At 35.6% G+C, this 24,884-nt stretch overlaps 1 long non-coding RNA gene across 3 annotated transcripts; it reads left to right on the forward strand.

Annotated features, from left to right (window-relative positions):
* Positions 1–5,965: 5,965 nt before the first annotated feature.
* On the forward strand, positions 5,966–22,016 carry LOC106780952 (uncharacterized). 3 transcript variants are annotated; one of them, XR_001377395.3, is made up of 4 exons: positions 5,966–6,076; positions 12,459–12,556; positions 13,530–13,593; positions 20,649–22,016. It is a non-coding gene; the product is annotated as an uncharacterized lncRNA (long non-coding RNA). The 3 variants fall into 3 exon arrangements; XR_011421147.1 differs by lacking the exon at positions 20,649–22,016 and adding an exon at positions 17,416–17,936 and having other exon boundaries at positions 5,978–6,076; positions 13,521–13,593; XR_011421148.1 differs by lacking the exon at positions 20,649–22,016 and having other exon boundaries at positions 5,978–6,076; positions 13,530–14,925.
* Positions 22,017–24,884: the final 2,868 nt, after the last annotated feature.

Consider the following 24,884-nt stretch of genomic DNA (forward strand, 5'->3'; position numbering starts at 1 on the left):
AACCAAAACAAGAAAACAAGATGTTAAGAAAATGGCAATGTATGTCTCACATACATGATTGCTTCTCATAGCTAGAGCTACTCCTCAATTTTCTCTGATTTTCCTTCTAGAAAACCTGCTTAATTGAGATTTTGCTTGATTTCTAGTCTCTACTGTATCCCTGGTAAGAAAGCACAGGAGTCTTTTTCTGCTTTTGTTTCTTTTCTTGTAGTGTATGTGAATCTGGTTCATTTATTTATATCCCTAAAATCAAAATTTACTACATATGTATGACTTCCTCAGCCCTAAATAAACATTTTTTTTCAAATGTATGTTGTGTTCTTTCTCCCATTTAATTCTCTCTCAGTGGATGTTAGCAGTAAAGGTCTTAAAAATTCTGAAGGACTTGACTCTCTAAGTTAACAAAGATAACAAATAGAAAGCATTTTTGTTAAAAATGGAAAAATGGAAACAACATATAAACAAGAGGAATAAAAGGAAAGAAAAATTACTATCTATGTTATCATCGAGTACACACATGAAAATATTAAAATACATGAATAGAGAGAAATAAAACATGAATATTTTAAATGACAATATTCCTAAAAAGCTAAATGTTAGAAGTTGTGAAAAGATCATTTTAATTTAATAGTCTTGTATTTCAAAATAATATTTTTGTAAAATTAGCATTTCTTAAGTTGTGATAGTCTCTGAGGTCTCTAGAACATAGCTTCCTTTGTCAAGCTATCCTTTGATAAATTCGCACAGTAACAGTACTCTTTCAAGAGCCTATTCCAAAAACTTAATTTGAGCGTGAAACTAGATGTTAGTAATCACGTCCTGTACAGAAGAACTCAAAACTTGAGAGTGTTTAGATTGCAGCTGGTCTACTGCTATCTTATAATCAATCTTAAATCTACTGTAATCATTCTAATTATCAAAATCTATGCATAAATATATTTGTATTGTAGTATGATAGTTTCTTAATTAACCTGATGTATTTGAAACTAATTTACCTGACTTCCAGTTTACTTATATATTTCAAACAAAACAAAAAAGGTGCATTTTTATTGATAGCATGGACAAAATAGAGGCATGTGGCAATATTATTCATTTGTCTAGACCTCCACTCTTGGTCACAAAGTAGGATACTCACATGATTCTGGTTTTCTTCCTGGCTGCATATAGAGAGTGGTAAATTATGGTGTTAATAACCCATTTCTGCTACTACTTCGCTGTGTGGGACATATTTTCAATTATGCTAAAAATGGGATAAAGCTGATGCCAACAAATATCATCTAAACAATAAAATCTGAAGAATAATGGACCAACTTTGGGTAACACATGCACTTTTTATACAACCAATCCCCCCGACTCAAATACCGCCACACACCTGTCTTTTGAAAAAACAAGCCCTTCTGGATGGGCGCATTGATCCTGAGGCTGTTACATCAAGAATAAATCTTTTCTGTCATTGGCTTATTCCTGGCTAAGATCTAGTTAGAATGTTAGGAACTAAATCTTATTGATTCAAATATATATATATTTAAATATATACGTACAAAAAGGGATAGAGTTTGGTAACATGGATCAGGGCATTTCTCTGTTCACATACTAATAATCAGTAAAGAATTTATATCATATCACTGTACTCCATATCTAATTGAAAACATTTTTTTTCCATTTTCCCTTACAGAATTTAATTTTAATTTTTTTAGTCAATTTCACATGCTTTGGCTGAAACTTGCTTTACTATTTTTTTTTGTTTTGAGGAAGATTAGCCCTGAGCTAACATCCATGCCCATCTTCCTCTACTTTATATATGGGACGCCTACCACAGCATGGCTTGCCAAGAGATGTCACATCCACACCTGGGATCCAAATCCGCAAACCCCAGGCTGCCGAAGCAGAATGTGAAAACCACTGCGCCACCGGGCTGGCCCCCTTGCTTTACTATCTTTACTTACCAGGAAGAACAGCTAAAGTGGGCTGGTAGATAAGAAAATATTCTTTTAATCTATTATATATCCTTGAATATAAGGAAATAATATGTTTCTTAAATGGAACCACTTATATTTTCTTTATAGATGACTTTGAAAACCTCTTCTCTCTTTGTGTTCTTTATTGCTAAAGATTAGGTGCTATTTATTCATATGACAATGTTTAATTCAGGAATATTAAAAAGTAAAATAAGACAATAATTTACAAGAAAGTGCTAAAACAGCCAGAAAATGTCATTATTATTTTTCTTTGCAAAACACTATTTGCATCTTTCCTACTGATACGTGATTATTGTTGCATCTGAAATGCTTACCAACTGTTTAATAACACATAATGGCATAATGTAAACTTAGTAACTGGAGCTAAATAGGGGCTACTACTCATTACTGTGAAACAGTGTCCTGAATGACAGACCCCAAAGCTAGAGAGAATCAAGAACACTTGGACATAAACTAAACAGAAAAAAAAGAGCAAGTTGCTGAATTTTCTTTTTCCAGTTGCCAAAAAAGATTATTCTTGACGAAAAATGAGACAATATTATTGTCTACTCATGTCAAAAAATTATAACACATTAAAAATGAAAGCCCTATGTTTCTAGAAATCAAATCATATGTATATATTCTTTCTTAGGTGATATTTTTAGATTAGCATTCAAAAATATTATTTTTTTGCGCTATTCCGAAGGACTATATTGTCAGACAGACTCACATGGAATCACAGGTCTTGTCCAACAACAAAATGTACTGAGGATGGTAAAGAATAGTGAAGCATTCACAGTGAGTCCTTCAGCTGCAACTTTCTACAGGCCTTTTCCCAGAGTGATGAGATAAAATGCATACGGTAGAGGCTGCTACAAGGAAGCCACTTAATTTTGGAGTATGTCTGTTTTCATAACTTGGTAGTTTTATAGCTTCAAATTTGACGTGATTATTGTCCATTCTCCTGACAATTGTACCCCATAAATCCATAAATTTCAAATTTATTTCTAATAACTGATCTAGACTGGAGAGGAATATCTTCCTAAAAGCATTTATACCTGAGATTAAGTACAGAGCAGTGCCTACAATCAGCGCAGTTATATTCCCGCCGGCCAATTCCAATGGCATGTCTACAGGACAGCTGAGTCACAGAAAAAAGACCACAGGCCACAAACAAATCCAGAAGGCAGGGGGCATTTTATAGACCCACTGCTAACTCTTCCCTGCCCACATTTTAAGGTAAATTATTGGTTATATGATTGTTAACATAAAAATAAGGTGAAATGATAAAGGAGAAGAATGAGAAAGAGGTAGGGCGTACATTTGGAGTCATAAATCATATACGTAATTGACAGTTCCAGACCCATGATGGTGTTTTCTAGATAAAACTCTTACTATATGTCAGTGGAAGTGATTCATTAACATTTATATCTACATTGCGTACGGCACATTCTGTTTACTATCTGAAAACATATTAAAAAATAAGTAGACCTTTTTTTCTCAATTGTATATATTAGAGATATACTGGAAAACAATATGATGTCACAACCTTATTATAACAATAAGTTTTCATATTAAATCTCAGGCAAACTTACAACTTACCATGTTTGTTACGTATTTGGGGAAGGGAAGTTTTGACCTTATAATCACAACAATCATCAAAGTCCAAATGTGAATCTTACACATTTTTTCTGTAATATTTGATTTTCTGACTCAATGGCTGTCTTTTAAAAACAATTGAGAAAAAGAAAATGGTGGAAAATATTTGGTTAATAATAATACTCTCCATTTAGTCGGAAAACTTCGTGGTTAATTGATAAATGTAGCTATTTGAGATATTAAACAGGTTTCTGTTAACTGAAGAAAATATAGGAAATTAGCCACAAGTCTTCTATCTTCATAGAATAAACAACAATCTGGAATCCCATTAAAATATGCAAAAGAGCAGTCATATCTAGAACTGAAAAATTGAACTATAATCTCCTTACCTTTGGCAAAGAAAATATTTTTTGCTCTTTATCTTGGCTATGGATATTTGACAAACTTCTACACACCTCATTAATATAGTTATATTAATTATAATTAAAGTGGATGAGTGCATTAATTGAAATGAAGAAGGGAAACAGAATTGAGCACAATTGAAATATCAAAGATACGTATAAAATGTTAATATATTGTTAGCCACTCAATGTTGATATGTTTAAATAATATTGTTTTATATGCCATATGCTTTTAAACATCATAATAATATAAAACTATGTCTAATTCTTTAATATTCTCAATTATTTTCCATATAAAAGCAAACATGCATGTACCATGTATTATCTTGTATACATTAGAAATATTCAACACACATTAGTGTATAGTAATGTCAAGTTATGTGGATCTTCATCATTTAGTCATATTTTAAATTTAGAAACTATAAAAGAAATAAATCTATATCATCATGAGGTAATAACTCTTGTTGTGAAAATGTAGAAAATTATAATTTTCAATTTAAGTTAATTCTTTTGACCAGAACACTTTCAGTTCTGAACAAATGTTTCAATTTCTTGACTTTTTTCTTAGTTGCACATTTCTTAATGATCCACACAGCTTTCCTTTTAAATATAATGATTTAATCAAGAATATTATTATCATTTTTTGCTTGCTGAGAGTAGACTTTGTCTTAAGTAACTCTGTAAAATTTTGAGTTCATCTTTCATTTTAGTTCTCAGAGAATGATGGCATTTCCCTTTATCCGTTTACTAAAAAGAATTTTCTGTGCTGTCTCTATCGGGAGACATTGTGCTTGGTACATCATGAAGAATGAACAAAATGGAGACCAAATCTCTATGGAACAAAGCAGCATAGAGTCTAGTAAATTACTAAATACTAATATAAACAAAGACTGTTACAATATTGAAGACGACCATCTACATGATGCTAAAATCTAGATCCATGGTTCTACAGCAAGGGTGGTTTGGCTTGCAAAGACATTGATGATTTCTGGAAACAATTTGGTTGTCACAGTTGGGGAGGGGGGTGTGGGTGTGCTGTTGACCTCTCTCGGATGTAGCCCAGGGATGCTGATAAACAAGGCACATGAAAAGCCCCCTCAAAAAAGGGAATTACCTAGCCCAAGTTCACAACAGCGTTGAGGTTGAGAAATGCTAATCTAAGTTAAGGAAAGATGGGGTACCTTAGACAATATAGAAGGAGTCCTCTCTGGGGGAGTGACAGTAAGTGAAAATGCAAAAGACTGATAGCAATAAAAGAAGTATGGCCTAAGTGAACTTGGATATCTGAGGGATGAGATCACCTAGGGCCTCAGCTATGCTAAAGGTTCTGAATTAAATCTAACAGGAATTGGAAATCCTTTGAAGAGTTTCAGAAAGGGAACTAATGTGATTAATTAAGCATTTATAAAGGGTCACGATATAGAGTATGATTGTACTCTTACAAGACACAAAGACAATTTATCTTAATAAACTGTGATAAATTCAGATATTTTGACACTTGGTGGTAATAGAGACAAAACAAAGTGGAAAATTTTTATAATATTTATCAAGAAAACTTGGTAATGTTTAGCAATGGATTTGAATGTGCTTAGAGAGATGAAATCAAGAAAGACTCCCAGGTTTTTTACTTAAACAGTGAGGTAAAAAATATAGTGCTTTTTATTGATTTGGGGAACATCATAGATGAGAGGAGAACTATAAAGAGACACATTTGGGCATGTTATTTGCAATGCTTATCAAACATGCAAGATAAACGTGGAGAAGACAGTGGCAAATGTTAGTCTAAAATTCAGAAGAGAAGTTAGACTCAGAAAACTTTCCAGAATATAAATGGCATGTTTTAAATATAAGAATGGATGTGATCACATAGAATAAAGTCAGAAGAAAAGAAAAAGTAGAGGTGTCTACAATGGAGCCCTCAGGATCTTCAGTACTTATGGTCTGTAGGGGGAAGATAGAATATGGAGAAAATACGGTAGAACATAGAATCAATATCCAGGAGACAGTATCCTCCAAAGAAACCAAACAAAATGAGGTTTCAAGAAAGAGAGAATGGTGGACCTTGTGAACTATTGTTAAGGGGGTGAGGAAACTGAAGCCTCGCTCCTAAGGGAAAATGTAAGCATTGCATTTAAAAGCAGGTTTATTGACAATAACTATGGAATGTGACGTTTGGGGCAACAAGGACAGAGCTAGACATGACTGAATGAGTGATAAGAAAAACTAGAAAGAGCAGGTATCAAACAACTTTAACAGGTTTGTTTGAAGGTGAACATAAAAACAGAGCCACATTAAGAAAGCAACGTGGTCTCCAAAAGACTTTATTGCTGATTTATTCTGCTTTGTTTTTGTTTTTTTATTTATCTTTTATAATTTATCGAGGTATGACTATGGTCAGCATGCTGTACATTACATCCTAGCATCTCAAAATAAAATCTGGAAGGTAAGTTTGTTGCTGCATTTGTCTTTTATTAGTGCTTTTCATTTATCTTTACCTAACAATCAGAAAATTAAAGTGTAGAGAATTTGGATGATTTTCCCAAGTAATACAATCAGTTTCAGTCTACATGATTTGACATGTGAGGAGCCTTTGAGTTTCATCTCATTCCACTTTCCTACACTCGCAGGATTTTGGCCACTCAGCTTCTTTCAGGGCCTTCTCTGTGTGACGTCCTCATTACCTAGATCTCTGTTATATTTCAATGCCCAATATATCATCAATTCCACGAATTCCTCCCAGCTCCACTCCAGTTTATGTATTCTCACGGCTCTCTATACTTTCCTTTCATATGTTCATCCACATTTTGATCCCATATTTTATTGGGAAAGAATTGTTTAGTACTTGTCATGAGGTATTAAACAATTAATGAATTGTAATTCTGTAAACAGCATGAAGATAGCATGACATCACTCCACTGTTCCCATGACCTAGCTTTGTATTTGTTTATAAATAGACTACACAAAAATATTTTTAATTGAGGTGAATTAAATTTCACTCCCAAATAACAAAGTGTTTTATATTATTTAACAGAATACTGTGTTAGGATTATTCTACTAATTTCAGGTCACCCCAAGATGCCTGTAATTAACTTATAGCTGCATGACTAAAGATTCTGAACAAATGCTTTATTCTCCAGAATATATTTGCCTCCTAAAGACATTTTAACCAATAACCCAGAATGAAGAAACCACTGTGGCTTGAAAAATAATACTTTAAAAAGTCACCTCAACTATGAGTGTGAGTCTGCATGATTTTTCCTTACAAACATTCAGCATTTTGTTTCACAATATATTTTATCACTTTATCATGAGGAATATCTATAAATGCTATTTTTTAGCAAAGTGAATGACAATTATCAATTAATTGTATAGATGATTCAACTCTACAAAGAACTGTCAATAATTAAGCTTCTTGTTCTCATCTTAATAAGTAATATTATAGTAAAAAATGTGTAACACATTGTTTTTTGCTTTAATTTTAAATATTTGCTTAAGTAAATTATCAGATATAAATTCTTAGTAAAAAATATTATGTGCTTTTTTAAATTAACAGTTTAACTTTTCAGCAGTTTAGGTTCACAGCAAAATTGTGGGTAAAGTACAGAGATTTCCCATATACCACCTGCCCCCATACATGCATAAGTGCCTCCATTAACAGCATCCCCCACCAGGGTGGTACATTTGTTACAAATGATGGACCTACATTGACTTATCATTATTATCTAAATTTCATAGTTTACATTATAGTTCACTCGGTGTATATTCTATGGATTTTGACAAATGTATGATGACATATATCCTTCATTATAATATCATACAATTTTCACTGCCCTAAAAATCCTCTGTGCTTTACCTGGTCATCTCCCCCTCCCAACCCTCTAACAACCACTGATCTTCATAGTTTTCCTTTTTCCAGAATGGGGTTAGAATCATACAGTAAGTAGCCTCGTTAGATTGGCTTCTTTCACTTAGTAATAGGCATTTAAGCTTCTTCACTGGCTTTTCATGGCTTAATAGTTCTTTTCAGCACTGAATAATATTCCATTGTCTGGACTAACCATTCACCTACTGAAGGACAGCTTGGTTGCTGCGAAGTTTTGGCAGTTATGAATAAAGCTGCTATAAACATCTGCGTGCAGGTTCTTTTGTGGACACAAGCTTTCAAGTCCTTTGGGTGTCGGTGTTGCAATCCAATGTACACATCAGGATAGATGCAGAGAGGGCTGATGGCCACTCTGAGTTTATTATAACCAGTGTTTCAATATATACATAGCTTACATCTGTTAAACATACACAGGCGTTCTGGACAATGTAATTAGCAAATGCCAAGAATTCTTAGTGATTTCTCAAGGAGACCTCCCTTGGCCTCTGTTTTGATATTTTCATGTTATTGCTGTGCTCGTATATTTTATCTCGGAGCATGCAAGGCCTCCTAGGCAACGGCTTCTCCTGCTCTCGATATCAATATCGTGTCTCCATCTGTGGCCCTGGGGGGCTGGTGCCTGGCTTAGGTTGCCTCCCCCTGGAGGTCTTACCCGTCATTGGCTAACCGGCCTTCTCACCTCCAGGTCACAGTTTGTTGGCAAGCTTTTTCCATTGATTATTAACCCTTCCTGCATCAGGGGTGGCTACATTGGGTAAATGCCAAGGAGCATGATCTGTAAATCATATGGTAAGAGTATGTTTAGTTTTGTAAGCAATCGCCAGACTGTCTTCCGAAGTCGCTGACCATTTTCATTCCCACCAGCAATGAATAAGAGCTTCTGTTGCTCCACATCCTTGCTACCATTGGTATTGTCAGCATTTCAGATTTTGGGCATTCTAATAGGTGTGTAATATTATACTTTTTAGTATAGTATGTTGATACATATTACAAAGCAACCTCCCAGAAAGGTTTAATCAACTTACATTCCCACCAGAAGAATACATGGTCCATATAGTTATGAAAGATAGAAATTCAATAAGTAAAAATATAAAGTGCTATATTATTTCAAGTATCTTTGAATACTCATGAGTTCAACAAAGTTCTCGTTTTATATATATATAATGTCAGTTTCTAAACTGACATTTACCCCTTTTTTACTTTAATAGACCAAAGCCACCTATATAATTGTACTAGTCGGGGTTTTCCAGAGAAAAAGAATCAACAGGATATATGCACATACACACACACAGACACACACAGATCTATTTTAAGGAATTGACGCATGCAATTATGGAGGCCGGCAAGTCCAAAATCTGCAGTTTGAATCCAAAGGCCACCTGCTGGCCGAATTCTCTCTTGCTCTGGGAGATCAGCCTTTTGCTGTCTTCAGGCCTGCAACTAACTGACTGGATGAGGTTTACCCGTATTAGGGAAAGCCATCTGCCTTACTTAAAGTCCACCCATTTAAATGTTAATCTCATCCAAAAATACCCTCCCAGAAACATACAGAATAGTATTTGACTACATGTCTGGGCCCAACCAAGTTAACATATAAAATGAACCATCACAATAATATAATGTCAGAGTTTCAGCATCACTTTCTTTCACTATTTGCATTACTAGTCACTTTTGTGTCCAGAGGTGTTTGAAAAGCAAATCAATGAGAGCTTTCAATCATTAAATAATAAAATGCATTTTTACATAAAATATAAGACAATAATGTTGCTGACAGTTTTAGTCTTTAAAACTACTTCGAAAAGAGTAATACTTTCTTTTTTGAAAGCTGCAATAAATACGGCAATGTTTGATTCTATTATCCTATACTGACCAATTGAACCAAAAACTAACTTATGAAAAATAGTTTCAGGAAGTCTGTTTCTTTGGAAAATTTTGAACATGAAATGCATTTTGATCTGCACAGGTTTTTTTTTTTTTCCATTTTCCATTTCAAAAGTTTCAGAAGCCTTTTCATGCTTCATTCCCGTACTAGATAGTCTCAGATGTGTTTCATTTTAAAATTGTGAGGATCTTTGAATCCCATTATTCAAAGTAAAATGGGATGAATTGTAGAGTTATCAACCAACATGAAGTGAAAAAAGTATTTCAGAGGAAAACCTGTGATGACTTTTTTTTTCAAACTTTATTCAGAAAAGACCCAAATGTCATGATCCCTCCTATGCACAGGACCAAGTCTTGTGAATCTGAGCCTTTGGCTATGCAGGGCTCTCCAGCAGAGTGGCCTGAGCTGGCTTGCGTTCTGTTGGTGGTAGTGAAAATTTTATGTCAATCCTGTCTCTTCTCTTCCATCAAAATGCATCTGTTAAGAGAGACAGGGTGACCAAAAAAACTCATTAAACTAAACTACACAAAGGTATTAATTAGCAATAGTGTAGCATATGTATATATTCACTTTTACCAGTGAAAACACCTTGATATGAAACAATACATCTCAAGTAATGGTGTAATATACGCCAGGCTAATCAGTGAGGAATTTGTCCTCTTGCTAAAATACAACAGATAATAGGGCTCTTTAGATATGTAAAGGCAAGCCACAGTTTAGTGGACTCTAAACTGAAAATCAGACAGTCTGGAAGTATGTGATGGCGTGTAGAAGACACACATGGATATAAGGAAATTTGCATGGGAAGAGAGACTTTTCTGGAGGAGGTTTTTTATGTGGCATTTATGGAATAACTTTGGAGAGACGAGATGGAAAGTATGATATTTTGCACCAGATTTAGCCCCGGATATAGAGCAGCTGGAGAAAATGGAAGAAGCTATATCTATGTGATTTTCTGTGGAACTCAAAAAGACAAGCTATTGAGCATCTTTTCATATACCTGTTGGCCATTGTATATCTTCTTTGGACAAATGTCTGTTCAGTTCCTGGCCAACAGGTGTATGAAAAGGTGCTCAACATCATTAATCATCAGGGAAATACAAACCAAAACTACAATGAACTGTCACATCACACCTAGAATGGCTGCTATCTAAAAGACAAAAGATAACAATTGTTTGCAAGGATGTAAAGAAAAGGGAACCCTTGTACACCATTGGTGGGAAGGTAAATTGGTGCAACCACTACGGAAAACAGTGTGGAGGTTCCTCAAAAAATTAAAAATAGCACTATCATATGATTCAGCTGTCTCACTTCTGAGTATATACCCAAAATAACTGAAATCAAGATCTTGAATAGATACCCACTCCCATGTTCATTGCAGCATTATTTACAATAGCAAAGACTTGGAAACAATTTAAGTGTCCATCTGTAGATGAATGAAAAATGGAAATGTGATACACACACACACTCACAAAATGGAATATTATTTAGCCTTAAAAAGGAAGGAAATCCTTCCATTTGTGGCAACGTGGATGAACATGGAGGACATCATGCTAAGTGACATAAGTCAGACATAGAAAAATAAATACTACATGATACCACTTATATGAGGAATCTCAAATAGTCAATCTAATAGAAGCAGAGAGTAGAATGGTGGTTGCCAGGACCTTGGGAGAGGGGGCACGGGGGAGATGTTGTTCAAAGGTATAAAGTTTTAGTTATGCAAGATGAATAAGTTCTAGAGATCTGCTGAACAACATTGCTTATAGTTAACAATGTTGTACTATACAAAAAAATTTAAGAGGGCAGATCTCATGTTATCTGTTTTTACTACAATAAAAAGTCATATACATCTGTGTATATATATATATATATATATATATATATATATATATTTAGAGAGAGAGCGAGAAAGAGAGAGAGAGAGAGAAAGAGATGATAGATATAAATGTGAAGTGAAATAATGGGAGAAAAGAGCATTCTCTCTTTTTTTTTTTTAGGAATATTTGCCCTGAGCTAACATCTGTTTCCAATCCTCCTCTTTTTACTTGAGGAAGATTCACCCTGAGCTAACATCTGTGCAAATATTCCTCTATTTTGTACATGGGGTACCACCACAACATGGCTGACGAGTGGTGTAGGTCCATGCCTGTGATCCAAACCCACGAACCTGGGCCACCAAAGTGGAGCACACTGATCTCAACCACTATGCCATGGATTCAGCCCCCACTCTCCCCATTTTTTAATGAAAGGAAATATTATTCTGATGTTTATAGGACTGAGATGAATATGCTACTGATTTGACCACAATGATAATAATGATGATAATAATAATATAGCTAACATTTATTAAATGACTGTTGCATAATAGGCACTGTACTAAGAGTTTTGTATCTGAGTAAGCCTTACAAGAACCCCATAGCAAGTACAGAACATTGTTCCTTCTGTGAAAATCTGTTCCTCCAAGTCCCCTGCTTCCCTGGTAAGCAAGCTTCAATTTCTTCAGGCAGCCAAAGGAGATCCTTTGATTCCAGGAAGGATGTCTAACCTAGCATGATTGGACTGAAGCCAGCACGACAACTTATTTTTACTGATAGCTCTAAGGGATGAGCATGTGACCAACTTCAGCTAAAAAAGATATAATGGGAACTCTGCTGGTTGTCCTTCCCAAACAAAAAGATAACACCTTAAGAAAAGAGTTGTTTTGATTTCTCTTCTTTCTCTCATAAACATAGGTGCAATGCCTGGCTTGACAGCAGTCGAGATTCCTGTACTGTGAAGCAATAACTCCAAGTGGATAAACAAGTAGAGAGGAGAGCCTGGGATTCTGATGGTACTGTTGAGTGACTACGAGTTCTAGACCGCCTTTTTCCAAACTTTTTATATGAAAAACAAACTCCCATTTTTTTAATCAAAATTTGCCAGATTTTCATTTACCTGTAGCTAAAAGTATACTTAATTGATACCAATCCTATGAGGTTTTGGTATCAGTAGAAGCTTTATGGCTGAAAACAACAGAAAACATTCAAACTGTGTTAAAATAAAATTTATTGTCCCTGATGATGCATAGTCTAGAGCAGAGGCCTAAATGGGGTCGATTTCATCTGATGGCCCATGGTCTGTGAATGGAATGTTCTGAAGGAGTTATCTTGTCCACCCTCAGGGCAGCTGAATAGGCCATGGCAGCTGGCTCTACTGAACTGGTCAATATCAGTGTGATTTACAAATAGCATCATTTAATATTTATATCATAAAAATTCTAGGAAGTACTGGTCTAGTGGGAGGACACCTTCAGAGGTGCTTGATTCAGTAACTGAAGGATTTGGGCTTTTCTGCCCTTCTACTCTGACACCCTGGGTGCTGGCTTCATCCTCTGGTTGGTGGCAACATGGCGCCACAGTTACTCATCACATTCAGACAATGGAGCTTCTCTCTTGAGCTCAAGAATCATTTTCCAGAAACAGCTCACTCATGTATTTTAAAAATGCTGAAGTTTTGGTCTGTTAGACATCTATAGTATTTTTAAAAAATATTGTTAAAGGTGTTTTTTTCTTAGAACTCTATACCCCATCTGATTAGAATCTCTATCTCTACAGATTTAAATTTTAGCCTATGTTCCCATGAAAGTTTCTCCTGCATTTGTGCATAAGCTTCTCATCTAGTGAGCTCTTGCCTTTCTTGCTCACAAAGAGTATTTTCTATTAAGACACTTAGCATCTTCAAATTTGATTGATAATAAAACTGAATATCGAATAAAATTCTTATTAATTTTACTCCATTTTTTCTTTTCTTTTGAGTGTCTGCAGAGCCATCCTCTTTGTCTAATTATGATGAGCCCAGACTGACTCGCTGCTACTGGCCGTTTATTAGGTATGTAATTCAAAGCAAACCACTTATCTGAGCTTTGGATTCTTCATATGTAAAATGAGTCCTTCTGATGAACAAATGAGGTAAAGCACATAAAGCATTAAAACAACATTTAGCAAACTAAAACTTAGCTATTTTTTTCTAGAGTAAAAATTCCTTCAGCAGAATGTGTGCCTATAAGTTTTGTTTTGTGTAATGTCCAACACATTGCTATCATTTATTAACGTGATATTATAGTAACCTCTTGTATTATTATAATATTTTTCAGTGTCAGCCACAGTATTACTGTTATATAAGGTAAAGCAATAAACTTAGATAACTAGAGTTTCAAATATCTTCAATAAGAACACATTTCCTCTTCATTGAAATTAAAATATCCAGAGCTTCTTGGCCATCGATGCTAAAATTAGAGCCGCCTTTATTTTTCCATTATTTTATAAATAATGTCTAACTACAACATGCTATCTTTTCTTATAGCACATATTCTTTTGTAGATAATCAGTGAATTTCAATGAGTATTTTAATAAGTCTTAAGTATTGTATTAGATTTGCTTTTGCTGGGTGTTTCTTGGGCCCCATGAGAAGTCTGGGAAGAAAATATGTGGATAGATTCTCATTTACTGTATTTCAGAGTTTGAGGCATATTGTGAATTTGATTCTTTATGCTGTTTGTATGAGTAGTGCTTCTATATTAATATTATCTAACAAACACTTTTGTAGACAGCTTATAATATGCCCTAATCAGCCAGAAATCTGATAGAGGTTGATAACCTCTTGAATTATCTATTTGGTAAAAAAAAATGTGACTGAAATCATCATGCAAGACAACATCATAAAAAAAATGTTCACATAGCTTTATAAATGCTTGTTATTTTGAATTTTAGTATCAACATTATTTTTCTATAGTTCAGACTCTTATAGTAAATATCATTTACCATATATTATAACATTATTGAAGGAATAGCAACAGTGTGCCCCCATAAAAATTGTGCGAGATAAATGTGTAAAAACTATAATTTCTCTGTGAGAAATATGAGCCTATTAGTATGGCAAAATGAGAAGAAACAAAATACTTGAATGCTTACATATAAATGGAAACTAATTTTTATTTGCATAAATTTTTAAATGCATACTATTTAAATAGACCTAACCACTTATAAATGAAGATAAACAAGTTAATCATCATCCAGTTTACTTTCATGTTGTAAAAGAAAAATAGATGGAACTACAGGAAAAGTCAACTACAAGAACAACAATGAATTTTAAAGGTTGGATGAAGTAGCAATAGGAAATTCTAGAGAGAAAATAACATAGAAAAGAACAGAGTAAAGAAAATGAAATTGGACTTTATTTATTTTTAAAGGGTAATGTGAACCAAATACAGCTTGGTGTTATATCATTAGGGGCAGAAATTTATTTCTGTGAGTAATAGATCTTAATCATAAATGTATAGTATTAGCCTAAGATGAATCTGACTTTCTAAGTTGTCTATTTTATGTCCAAGCTCATAGTAGTGCAAAGTTGAAAAAGACTAGAGCTTTGGCCAAGAAATTAAGAAATATTGCCCACATTACCAGATTATGATTTGATTCAAGAACTCTGCAATGCTTTTTGTTTCCATATCTAATGAAGACATTCATATTGAGGTTAATGTTGAGACTTACCAAAAAAAAGGTTGTTATTTCTTTTATAAAGTTTGTAACTGGAAGAGGGGAAGGAGATAACGCAAAGTATGATAAATTTGATAAATGGTGCTTTTAGCTCCGTTTGCTGTTTAGAATGAGATTATCTGTCATGGGTATTGAACCATATGCAAATACAGGCCGTTGGCTTAGTCCATTGCTGTAGTACATGACAAATACTTTGAACATATCAGGAAACAAGTGCTGCAGTGAAATCACAGCCTTAGTTATTATCAGCTGTGTATGTCCTTGAAACTGTATAACTTTGTATCTCCCTCTACAAAAATCAAAAAAAAAATATTGCTGGATATTAAAAATATAACCACAGTTAGGAATTATAGACATTTCTCAAGAAGGCTAGTGTATTGACACAAGTAAGTTATTTCATTAGAGATGTCTGGAGGGTCTTTAGTCCCTTTGGTCACTTAAAAAATAAATGAGACCATCAACCATGACTTTGGGTAGAAAATGTACTATTACTGGTTTATACATATTACATGAGAAATTGCATAATATTTATTTCCTAACCAGCCATTCTGCACTCAGAATGCAAATGCCAAGAAGAAACACATAAACCCACAAGTATATCATAAGTCATGTGCTATTATATCTACCAATTAGATAAGACCTCAAAAGTTGCCTTTACTTTACACCCATAAGAAAATAGAAGACACATTGTCATTTCATTTCCTTTAATGTCTTCTATGGCTCCTCAAATCTAATATGGATAGGTTGAATTCAGTAGCATGATATTTATAATCCATTTCAAACTTGCCAGAACCATCCTTTTCAGCCTCACCTCCAGCTACTCTGCCCCCAGAGATGCTACCAGTTACGCAGAAGCAAAGGTGTTTCCCAAAAGACCTATGCTTTTTGCATGGGTTTGAGGTTCCAATTGCTTGTAGTTTTTTTCATCCTCCAGTTTTTCTCCATCTTCCTAGACTGCCTAATTCACCTTCAAGGGCTTTGTTAAGATTATCTTAATCCTTATTATTTGAAAGAAACAGACTTCTTTTCTCCAATATCTGTGTGTCTGTTTTCTGCATAAAATTTGGGATACAATAAGAGAACTTCTTCAAGCTGGTTCAAATAAAAAAGAGAAACGAACTGCTAGGACATGGGATAGCTCTCAGCTGCATATTTTGTCAGGTCTCCAGAGGGACCAGAACCAGGAATGGCAGATATCTTTATTTCCTCTGCTCTCTTCCTCTCTGTCTGTCAGGATCCATATGGCATTTTGTCTATAAATCTTTCTGCATCTTTTACTTCTTTCTGAAGACCAGTTTTCTCTAGGTCTCTGAGCACGTGACCAAACACAGCCTTCACAGACACTGAAAACCTTGCAGTTTAGGAGCTCATATTAACTCACAAAAGTACCTGAGTCCTTATGAAAATATTGTAAGAGTGAGAATCCAATCAATTTGGCCTGAGTCAGGTACTATGCTGGTCAAAAAAGCTTTGACCAGTTGATTTGGATCTCAGCTCACATTTAGCTAGATCCTTTGAGTTGAACTTTTGAAAAATCATGTTTGGAAAAAATGCATTGAAAATTTCCAATACACTTTTTAACGATTGCTATTATAGCTCTAAATGCATTATATTTAAATAAGGTATCTTCCTCCGACAAATTGTGAGCTATGTAAAGGTATGGATCATAGCTTATTATTTTTTTGCCCAGAGCATGCTTAAAGTAAGTTATCAAGAAATGTTAAATGAATTAGAATGATTGCAGTGTGCTGCCCCTGAGGATTATGTCAACCAATGGGATATCATGAGAACTTGCCAGACATGTCTTGCATGGTGATTTGCAACTTTTGCTTGTATTTGAAGTATCTGAATAAAAATGTCTTAAAAATAATACATTAAGGTTTGGATAAACTACAGAAGGCTACAAGCGAAGTTGAAACTAGACTCCAGAATGTGAAATTTCAAAGCTGAGATAGTCACCTTGATTTCATTTTACAAAGAAACAAAAGGGTATATTAAAACATAACTGATGACTTGATGTTCCTATTATTATCTATTATTGTCTAATAAATACATTATCTATTATCTATCATTGCATTAACAAGCTGCCTCAAACTCAGTGACTTAAAAGAACGGCTAATTTACTTTCCTATGATCCTTTCGGTCGGGTATCCAGACAGGACATAGCAGAGATGGCTCACTCAGCTTTATCATACAGAGGACTCAGCTGGATGGTTCAAATGGCTGGGAGCTGACTGGGATGCTTCCATAGGAGTCGTATTTCTGAAGACCTCATTCGGGCTGTCAATTGAATTTCTCAGTTTTTCTCCATGTATGGTCTCTCCACGTGGCTAAGTTGGGCGTCCTTACAGCAAGGTGGTCTCCAGGTATCTGGATTTCTTACATCTGTCTTCTCTTCAGAGGGAAGCAGCTAGGTGTCTTATGGATGGGCCCAGAACTGGCAGATCATAATTTCCAATGCACTGTACGGGTTGAGGCAAGTCACAGGGCTGGTCCACCTCTTGCTATGTGTAGCTGTGTCCTATGCAAGGAGGGAGGAGACGGACAGCGGCCATCTTTGGAGACCGCCTAGAAGGCGTAAACACACGATGCATTTAGACACACTTTAGTGATTGTTTTCTGTCTTCTAAATTACTACATATCATCTATGATATTAAATTTTTAGTATTTGTGAAAGCTCAGAGTCTTATTTCTAATTTCCAATACATTTATACACCATTTAAAAATATTTTCTTCTTTTTACCTTCCCAACGTATACACCAGGATTCGTACAAAGAGCTGAAAGTTAAAACCGAGTATAAATGATTTTAGTGGGGTTTTTTGCTATCATAGATTGAGAGACTAAGAAACTTAGACGATCAGGAGTCAGCACTTTTAACTGGTGATGAATGACTAGTCCAAGGTCATATAGCTACAAAGTGTTTCCATTTTAAAGCATTTTGCACTTTAATTTCATAATCATGTGAGAGATTCAGGAAATTTTTAAATACCCAAGATTGCATGTAAATGTGTTCTGTGTTCCAGTAGAACTTTCTTTACCCACACAATGGCCAGCTGGATTTGGTCTTCAGGCCACAATTTTTTGACTCCTGTTCTACGTAATATTTAGTATGAATTCTATTTCAGCCAAGGTTGAGTTCAGATGTGAACAATAGAAGACTCCATAAAAACTGGCTCAAACAATTAGAGGATTCATTTTCTCCCATGAGACAATCAAGAAAATGTGCAGGTTTGAGGTTCAGGGCTCAGCAAAACACCAATGGAACCAGGGTCCCGGGCTCTGTCTTCAAGCCCTGCCTTCCTGAGCATTCAGCACTTATCCTCCTAGTCACGCAATGAGTGCTGGACCTCTAGGAGTTGCACCTACAGTTCTGGCAGAAAAAGTTAGTTGGAAGGGCTTAACACCTTTGGTATATATCTCTGCATCTTTGAACGGAAGGGAGCCTATCTCCAGAAACCTTGACTTACATCTCCTCAGCCAGGTACATCTCACATGGCCGATTTATTTGGAAAAGGAGTCTAGAAGGGTGATTATTTTAGTTTTATAACTTCCATGGCAAAGAAGAGTAAGAGGAAATGGTTTTGAACAGGTTCAGTTATCTTGTCTGTAGGATATGCCATGCCAATCTTTAGGTAGATTCTTGTTATTCAGAGAAACTTCCAAGTAGTGATGCTGAATCTTGATGCATATGCTCATGCATTAAGCTCTGAAATTGGAGGGAGGCAACATAGATTTTAGGCCTCACTAAACCATTGAGGATATGGGTGACGTTAGATGTGTGTTATTCAAATCATATCATTCATGGGCCAGCCTGATGGCGCAGCGGTGAAGTTCGAATGTTCCGCTTCTCAGCGGCCCGGGGTTCGCTGGTTCGGATCCTGGGTGTGGACATGGCACCGCTTGGCAAGTCATGCTGTGGTAGGCGTCCCATGTATAAAGTAGAGGAAGATGGGCACGGATGTTAGCTCAGGGCCAGTCTTCCTCAGCAAAAAGAGGAGTATTGGCAGTAGTTAGCTCAGGGCTAATCTTCCTAAAAAAAACCAAAAATTATATCATTCAACCCCCCATCTATGAGTCAGACAGGAGAATATCAAAGGAAGCAACAGTGAAGACTGGGAAACACTTTGTCATGAAATGAAACTTCCCCACTTATCACACACATGATTCGAAATTGAGCAGACATATAAATCTCTGACATCTTAATGGTCAGAACTCAGGAGCATGACCAAACCTAGCTGAAAAGGTGTCTGGGAGATTAGTATTATTTTGCTAAGAGTCTTACCATCTTAATTCATTATTTTAAGAAGAGGAGGAGAAAATGAATCTTGAGTATTCAGTTGGCAGTATCTATCACAACATCTAATGTTTGGCTATGTATGTGTATGATGAGGATCACACATCCGTTAATTCCTTAGATGACTCCTCAAACATATTTATGGTTTGCCTACAACAAGAACTGTTCTGGATGCACTTACAACTGCAGAGATCAAGAGAAACAAATTTTTACCGTTGTAGTACTTATGTTATAGTAAGGAGGGGGAGAGACACTAAATGCATAAACCAAAAATAGCATCTACTGTAAATATATGTAACGATGAGTTCTATTAAAAAATGAAACTGGATAATGGGCTAGAGAGCCTTTGTTGGTGGGATTGATTGATTGAAATGGACTTGGTTCGAAGGCCTTTCTGATGCTATTTGAGCTGATACTTAATAAATTAGAAGGAGTCAGCCATGCCAAAAACCAGGAAAGAAGCATGTAGGCATTGAGACTAGTTAGTGACAAAGTCCTTAAAAGTGGTTTCCCATGTGGGAGCAAGTCAGAGGACATGGTGAGTGAGGTGATTAGGGTGTTCTATGAGATTCAAGCTACACTCTGACCCAGGCATCATGGCTACTAGCAAGATGTGGATGCTTCGGATTTTACTATAAAGTAGTAAGCATCAGAGGAGCATTTAAAAGAGAGAAATGATATGATGTGATTTTTATTGGTAGAAACTAGATCACTGATGTAAATCAGAGTCAAATCTTATTTACATGTTTTACATATGCTTAGTGTTCATATAAGAATTAAATTTCTTTTTGGTGACCTTTCCAAATATTGTAATAAAGGCAAATCAAACATGCATTGCAATGCACTGATCCTGTTTGCCGCCAGATTTGGAAGTACTATTAAAAGTGATTGATTTTATTACTGCTTTGTAACCTTGAGATTTGCTGAAAGTGTCAAAAGCCGCATTATAAGTTGCCATGATAGGCATTCTGTGTACACTATGCAGAGAGCACACTGCCCAATATTGTCCATTGATATTCATCCCCACATCTACTCTTCTTAATCTGCCCGAGTCTGGAAGCTCCTAAATTACATTTCCAGATTTCCCTGACAGCGGAGTGTCAGGTTCTGGCACTGAAGCTCTGCACCTGAGACTGGAGGTGAGAAGACAGTAGAAGCCTCGCTGAATCCACAGGAGGCTCTAGCATCTTCACCAACTACACAGAGTCTGTGTCAGCATGAAGGTGGTGGTGCCTACGCCACAGTTCCTGCAGCGGCATCGGAAGGTGAACTTGGTTTCTATTCAGCAGCAGGGGCAGCAGGACAAACGTGGATTCACTGAGGTCTGGAAACAAGTTCCCTTCTTTAAGTAGGGAGCTAAAGTGAGGTCGGATGCCTGGGAATCACAGACTGTCCCCTTTTGCTGTTCTAATTTTCCAATCTCTAAGCATATTTGAACAGCATCAAACTTCTCTACATTACACAACATCATTAACTTCGAAATTAGTATTTTTTCAACAATTACTTTAGATCAGCGTGTATTGCTACTTTAGAGATCATATCAAATTAATTTGTTTAAATATGTAAAAAGATCATGAAATAAGATGCTATCCAGACAATAGAACTGTGTATCATAATCCTCTGAAAGACACAGGGTGATCATATTTTTATAGTTTATTTTTTGTTTGGTGACTTGCAAGCATACCTACAAATGTGGATAGTCATCAAAAGTACAAGAAAAACAATCTAAGAAGTAAACAACTTATATTTTCAATAAAAAGATCAAAATATGTATAAATAGTAGGGGATAAATGAGACAAAGTGAACTGTGGTAAAATATAATATCCCGTGTTCACTTAAGCTCAGTTTTTCTTAAATTTACATAAGAACGGAAAAATTAGGACAGTTCTTATTAAATGGAAACTTCTGAGAAAAAGCTAAATTTCATAAGCAAATCATTCTGATGTTATGGCTTTAGCTACAGGTAAAATACAAGAGATCAACACTTGCCTAAGCCAAAAATTAGAAACCATATGTCCATATGATATATTTGAATATATAATAATGTTGCCAGCCGTATCTCACCTGGGAAGAGTGGCATTTTGGAGAATATTCTTCCTTTTACTTCCCATTTATAAAAACTACTTTTCTACCAGGCATCACAGTTTTTCTAGTTTTAAGTGGCATCTTTATAAGTCATAAAAATTGGACCTTAATTTTTCTTAATATTAAAATAACCCAGAAGAGAATGTTCATTGAAACAAATTATTATTGTTTATTGTAGTAAGAGCAAGATACTGTATAGAAGATACAGTCTTTTCTAAGATGTCTAGCATAATAATAATTTTAATGCGTTATTATAATAGAGCAATTTATTCTAAATTTTAGAAAGCAGAAATTGCCTGTCTTTTGTCTAAATAAAACTTACCATAAAAATTAGAATCATAACATTCGAAGAAAATATAAGGGATTATTATTCTTACTATTTTTGTTGTTTTGTTAATTAAGACCAAATTTTTGCATTTCTTCCTGCCATTTCTGCCAATTCTAACCTTTGCTAGAGACGTGGGGTAAGTATGATAGTGGATATTTCATCTTCAATATACATGCAACAGTGTCCCTACTGCCTGTCTAACTGGGAAATACGACCTAAAGATTTTAGATAAGGTTGAGATAAGAGCTCAATTTCTGTAGATGTCCATCTGCATGAAAAATAAAAGCAAGACTCCATTCATCATTATCACTAAAATCAAATTCCTATTTTCTTTCTTCTCAAGAGACATCTTAAAATGTTTGTTTTCAAAATTAATCTCCAGGAAATTCTATGAGAAGTAACCCTGCAGAATAATTAAATATGCTCTGGGGACAGACCAATGGGGTTCAAATCCTGACTCAACTGTTAATGCCAAATGATTTACCTTTCTGGGACTCAGTTGCTTCAGCTATAAGGTTTATAAAATTTATGTGTCAACTTGACTGGGCCATTGGGTGCCTAAATATTTGGTAAAACACTACTCTGAGTATGTCAGAGAGGGTGTTTTGGGATGAGATTCACATTTGAATCACTAGACTATGTAAAACAGATTGCTCTCCCTAATGTGAATGGGTCTCATCCAATCAGTTGAAGGTCTGAATAGAAGAAAAAGGTTGACTGTCCCTTGAGTAAGAGAGAATTCTTCCCGGCTTTGAGCTACGACATTATTTTTTTCTCTAACTTTGGACTTAAACTGAAACATCAGCTCTTTACGGGTCTCCAGCCTTCCAACCTTCAGACAGGAAGTACACCATCAGCTCCCTGGTTCTCAGGCTTCAGACTCAAAGTGGAACTAAACCATTGCCTCTTCCAAGTGTCCAGCTTACTGTTTCATCCTGTAGATCTTGGGTCTTGCCTATTTCCATAATTGCGTGAGCCAATTCCTTATAATAAATCTCTTTGTATTACACACACACACACACACACACCTACCTCCTATTGGTTCTGCTTCTCTGGAGAACCCTGACTAATGCAGTCATCTACTTCACACGTTTTGAGGAATAAATGAGCCAATGCATACAAAGCTCTTAAACGATGTCTGACAAATAGTAAGAGCTCAATAAACTTTAGATATTATTTGAAAGTTTTGGGTTAGTAGAACATTGACACTTTAAATTTAGTTTGGAAAAAAGTTCTTACTGGGAAATATGATAATAATAATTACCCTTTTCTAGAATTTGTAAAGCAAGTTTCAGTCAACATGATACCTTCATATATTCTCTTTTAAACAAAATGTAAATAAGAAAAGTTAATTTTATTCTTATGAATTGCATACAAGAAATCTTTATGATAACACAAAATATTTCTTAATTAATACTTAAATAAACTGAGGTTGGTCTGAATAAAAACATATTATTGAATTTAAAATATTAGAATATACTACTAGTGGATGATAGTCAATTGTGGGAGAAACAAAAACATGACAGGAATAAAATAAAACCAAGTCATGGCTAGGTACTAAAAGACAAAAAATAAAAAATTTAGGAGTTGATGCAGAAAATTCTGTTTCTGATCAAAATGGAATAAGGATCAGATTTACCCTCCTATCTGAAAGAACTGAGTAACTGGACAACATATACGAAACTATGCTTTCAGTCACCCGACTTCAGTCAATGCAGGACAGCGATCCTTGAAAGAAGGGAAACTAGTGAGGTGAGTGCTGCAGTTTCCCAGATGACTGCAGAGACTGTTTCCAGTCCACTGGGAGGGCAGTGCAGGTGGTTCCTGGTTGTCTTCTTGAAGAAGAAGGAAGCTGGGAGTGCAGGGATGCCAAAGTGAGTATATATTGCAGACTAGAGTATCAGAGAGGAGAGAGTTTCCCAGTGAAAGAGAGAGAGATCTAGAGACCTGCAGAGGGTCGCCTAGAGTCTTCACTTGAGTAACCATTTGCACATGATGGTGAGTGTAGCCGCCCCTGACACAGGAAGGGTTAATAATCACTGGAAAAAGCTTGCCAACAAACTGTGACCAGGAGGTGAGAAGGCCGGTTAGCCAATGACAGGTAAGACCTCCAGGGGGAGGCAACCTAAGACAAGCCTCAGCCACCTGGGGGCACAGATGGAGAAACGATATCAATATCGGGAGCAGGAGGGACTGTTGCCTAAGAGACCTTGCTTGCTCCGAGATAAAAATATACGAGCACAGCAATTACATGATAATATCAAAACAGACGCCGAGGGACGGCTCCTTGAGAAATCACTAAGAATTCTTGGCATTCGCTAATTATTTCATCCAGAACACCTGTGTATGTCTAACAGATGTAAGCTATGTATATATTGAAACGCTGGTTACAATAAACTCAGAGTGGCCATCAGCCCTCTCCACATCTATCCTGGTGTGTACATTAGATCTCGTCACCAACAGTGAGGAGACCACCCATGACTAGGAAAGAAATAGAAGGAAGAATCCCCTTAGCACTAATAGGACTGGACATGACTGATGTTTCTCATCAGTGAGAGCAGAAACTTTTGCAATAAAAGGGTCAGTGGGTAGACTCCTCAGAAGAACATTGGCTTTGTCATAGGGCAAAATTAGCCCTTGACTAAAGGTTGATATAATCCCACCTAAAAAAGTGTAAAGGCAAGCCTCAAAAAGACCAAACTGTTTCTAAGTAATTTAATGAATCCAAGAACGAAGTTCAAGAGTATTTACCTGAATATAACCATACCCAGCAGCCAAACAAGGTAAAATTCACAATGATTGTGATCTAATAAAAATCAATAGTAATGCAAAGAAGCAGGAAATCTTGACCCATAACCAGGAGAAATGTCAATCACCAAAAGGTGGTATAAATGATAGAATTAGTAAACGAGGGTA

This window comes from Equus caballus, chromosome 8 (assembly GCF_041296265.1).
Source record: "Equus caballus isolate H_3958 breed thoroughbred chromosome 8, TB-T2T, whole genome shotgun sequence".
Taxonomy (NCBI): Eukaryota; Metazoa; Chordata; class Mammalia; order Perissodactyla; family Equidae; genus Equus; species Equus caballus.